Raw genomic sequence first — 4,206 nt, forward strand, 5'->3', positions numbered from 1 at the left:
TGTCTGGCTCCCGCGCTGCCGCGCACATGGTCCCCTGTCAAATTCTGAGCGGCTCCGGGGGACACGTGTCGGGAAGCTGGCAGCTCAGCCAGCCCCGCGTAACCATGGAAACGGCAGCCAATGGGAGGCCCGCACAGTCTGCGGGGGCGGAGCCGAGCGAGGCAGGCGCTGGAGGGCGGGGCGGGGCGGGGCCGCAGCGTCAGAAAACCGAGGGCGGGGCCGGGTCACAAGGGCGGGACCCTGGACGGTCCGGTCCGGTCCGGTCCGCAGTGCCCTGGATGCTCTCGCCATGATCTGAACCGCGCAGTTTTGGTAACGTCTTGCCAGCGTTTCCTCGTCCCTCCTGGGGTTTTCTCTGCCTGTAAGTACAAGGCTAAGGTTCTAGAGTCCAGCAGACCTGGGTCAGGTCCTACCGGAAGCACTTAGCTGGGTGCCTTGGTTTCTCCATCTGCTAAACTGAGTCACTGCGAAGCTCCAGTGAGATGATCAGCGCCTCGCCCAAGACTGCGGGCAGACATTAGAGACATAAACACGCGAACAAACACGCCAATGCGCAGCGGTGACCCCGCTACAAAGCCTGGCCCTGACCTCAGGAAGGAGGACCCATCTGGGTGCGAAGAATCTATCTACCCTCTCAGTTGGAGGCTCCCAGTGTGATGAACTCTGACTGATTTGCCCAAGGTCGGTCTCAACGCTGGCCTCAATGTGCCTGTCAACAGAATGGGGAGGTGGTCCTGGAGTCTGTCAGGATTCCAGTTTCCTGGAGGCAGATACCAAGCTGGGCACCCCCGGGAGGGGGGCAGAAAGGAAGGAAGGTTAGGTGCCAAGAGCTAGTGGCAAGAAACAGGGTCCCGCCTTAACCGGTTTGGCTCACTGGATAGAGTGTTGGCCTGCGGACTCAAGGGTCCCAGGTTCGATTCCGATCAGGGGCATGAACCTTGGTTGCGGGCACATCCCCAGTAGGAGGTGTGCAGGAGGCAGCTGATCAGTGTTTCTCTCTCATCGATGTTTCTAACTCTCTACCCCTCTCCCTTCCTCTCTGTAAAAAATCAATAAAATATATATTTAAAAAAAAGAAAAAGGAACAGGGTCCGGGCACTGCTGCTGGCCACTCAGGTGACCCACACGGTGTCTTTACCTCTCTGGGCACAGTGTCTTGTAAAACAGCGAGGATGGTATCTGCTGACCCCCACGCAGGACGGTGGGGAATATGAAATGAGGAAACGGATTCTCCGAAAACGTGCTTGGTCCAGGGAAGCGGGAAGAGGTCATGGAAGCAGAAACAGCGGGAGAGACCCAGCTCCTCTCTCCTGGCTTCCCCGGGGCTCAGCATGGGGCCTGGGACAGACCTTCCTTAGCCAGCAGCAGCCACTAGCAGGAATGTTTCTGTTACTTGTATGAAGAAGTGAAAAATGCAGTCATTCATTCATTCATTCATTCATTCGACAAAGTCTCCCCTGGGCCTGCTGTGTGCCAGGTGCTGTGCTAGGTACTGGGGCTACAGTAGTGAACAGAACACAGCCCCTGCCCTGACAGATGCCCCCATCCGGCTGGGCAGACAGACGTTAAAGAAATAAACACGCAAACAAACACGTGGCCACAAACATCCGTGAACGTTCCGAGAGGAAACCGCGGGAGCTGAGAGAATGAGGGAAATCAATGCGGGTGGGAGAGAGCAGGCAGGGTGGGCCTCCCTGAGGAAGTGACATTCCACAGGGGCCCGAGGATGGAGCAGGAGTCGGCTGTGAGGAGGAGAGGAAAGGTATTCCAAGCAAAGAGAACAGCGTGTGGGCGACTTGGGACTTTGGGCGTTCTTGGAAGGAGAGGATCTGTGTGGCCCAGAGGCCATCGAGGGAGGAGGCGCTGGCTGAGGTTCTGGATTTTAGAAAATGACCACAAAATAGGCTCATGGGGATTCGTGAAATATACACCCCTGTTTTCCAGGTTATCCCCTTGGATCAGCTCTTCCTCCATCTGCTCCCACCTGCCTTCTGCCTTTCCCAGGCTGAAGGACTGGATGATACGGGATCACTATTGCTCAGTGCGCTCACTGGCTATGACATAAAGGAGACACACTTGTGGAAAGACTGAGACACAAAGGTTAGAATTAGGGTTGGGTTTGGGTTTGGGGTTAGGGTTGGGTTTGGGTTAGATGTTGAGTGTTTAGTTAGGGTTGGGTTTGGGGCTATGATTGAGCTCTGGGTTAGATGTTGAGTTTTGGTTAGGGTTGGGTTTGGATTTGGAGCTAGGGTTGGGTTTGGGGCTGTGGTTGGGTTTGGGGTTAGATGTCAAGTTTTCAGTTAGGGTTGGGTTTTGGTTAAGGGTATTGAGTTTAGCTAGGACAGGGTTGAGGTTAGATGAGGATTAGTGTTGAGGTCAAGATTAGGGTTGGCATTGGGCTTAGGGTTGGGCTTGGGGTTGGTGTTGGTTAGGGTTTGGATTGCACACCTGAGCTCCATTAAACACACACTGGTCCCAACGGACAGTCTGGCGCATAGTAGGCGCCCAGTGAATGTTTCTAATGGATTAATCTGCGGTTTGTTGTGAACCCGAGAGACAGTGGCCGGGCAGCGCCATTTCCCGGGACACTCTGGCTGGCTGGCTGTGTTTTGCTAAGTGTGAACGGACTGGTCACACTCACTGGCCGCTAACTTCCTACCCTCCTCTCTAGGACTGCACCAGAGTCATGCCAATGTCGGAACCAAAGGGAAGCCGTCTGTGCGCTGAAGCCGGTGACCACGGCATGGGAACCGAGAGCCCAGGAGACCAAACCCTTGGAAACGGAGCCAGGTGTGGGGCGGGGGTGGGTTCCGGCTGAAGTCACAGCGGGGCCATGGAGCAAGGTCAGGCCGGAAGGTGAGGTTAGATGAGGAGGTGGGGAAGAAAAAGGGGGAGAGGTGACCAATAAAGCTAAAAAACTGGGCAGCCCGCTCACAGAAGGCCTTGTTAGCCATACACCTGCCACCCGAGGGACTCCTGGGGCCCGTGTGGCCCTGTCCCTTCAGAGTCTCATTAAAAGAAGCGTGAACAGCAACCACAAACTAGTCATGGCTACTTCCACAGGTTTGTCTTGCAAAGAATATCAAGGAGGTTCTAAAGGCTGACCCTCAGCAATACTTCTCAGTGCCCTGCCCTCTCTTTCCAGAGCCTGGGCACCAGGCACCAGGCCCCATGCCCACTCCGGAGCCCTCCCCCGCCGCCCCACACGCACGTGGCTTTCCTGCCCTCTCTCTGCTCACGCAGTTCCTCTTTATACAGCCCGAGTCAGCCTCAGGGGCCAAGCTCTGCTCTCCCCACACTGTGTAGCCCCCGCCCAGCAGGGGCACCCCCTGCCCGTCTGCCGCACCTGCAGTCCTGCCCACCCGGGACCAGAGCGGGAGAGAGCTCTCCGCAGGGGCAGAGGGAGACTGACCAGGCAAGGCCGGGACCCCTTTGGGGAGGCCTTGGGGTGAGGGATGCTCATGACGTGTCCACTTGTCTCTGCCACAGTGGGAGACCCCACCATCTCCAGGGGACAGTGGGAGCCAGGGGAGGTCTGAGCTGGACCGTGAAGCTCCTCGGAACCAGGGCTGTGTGTTTTGTGGGTGATCCCCCGCCAGCACCTAGGAGATCCTGGTCAATACGTGATAAGCGGAGGTCTGAGGTGTGGACGGGTGGACGGGTGGACGGGTGAACGGATGGATGGATGGACGGGTGGACGGATGGACGGGTGGACGGGTGGATGGACGGATGGACGGGTGGACGAGTGGACGAATGGATGGATGGATTACTGAACTTCAGGAGTGTTCTGGATTTTCACCCAGGCCTCAAGAGCCCAGGACAACTGCAGCCTCAGCACAGCCTCTCTAAGTCCTCACTTTTGAGCTTGCCAGTCACAGACCAGTCAACAGCAACCTCCAGGCTTGGGCGGGGGGGGGGGGGGGGGGGGGGGTCCCAGGCTCCTCCCCCCACAGTGCAGCATCTGGCCACCGGTCTACTGGGAAAGGCCGTGCTCCCCGGGCCAGCCCCGAGCGCGCGGGAAACCTCCCCGGGCTCCTGGCTCTGGCTGTAATTCTGGTTTCCAGCAACACATAAAAATAGCTCCAAGGACGTCCAGGGGGCGGAGGGGGGACCTGGTCCCCAGCTCCCGGAAGAATAGATGCACAGGACTCCCCTCTCTCCCTCTCCAAGGGCCTCCTGCTGCCCGGATGACTCCGACTTGAACCT

General features: G+C 57.7%; 1 long non-coding RNA gene across 2 annotated transcripts; it reads left to right on the top strand.

The window, feature by feature from the left end:
• The first annotated feature begins 246 nt into the window (after positions 1 to 246).
• LOC139020386 (uncharacterized) lies at positions 247 to 3,017 on the top strand. 2 transcript variants are annotated; one of them, XR_011473305.1, is made up of 3 exons: positions 247 to 815; positions 1,945 to 2,100; positions 2,672 to 3,017. It is a non-coding gene; the product is annotated as an uncharacterized lncRNA (long non-coding RNA). The 2 variants fall into 2 exon arrangements; XR_011473304.1 differs by having other exon boundaries at positions 247 to 681.
• The last annotated feature ends 1,189 nt before the right edge of the window (positions 3,018 to 4,206 follow it).

The sequence above is a fragment of the Myotis yumanensis genome, unplaced genomic scaffold, assembly GCF_028538775.1.
Source record: "Myotis yumanensis isolate MYYU_CA2020_CCGP unplaced genomic scaffold, mMyoYum1.0.hap1 SCAF_12, whole genome shotgun sequence".
In the NCBI taxonomy this organism is placed as follows: domain Eukaryota; kingdom Metazoa; phylum Chordata; class Mammalia; order Chiroptera; family Vespertilionidae; genus Myotis; species Myotis yumanensis.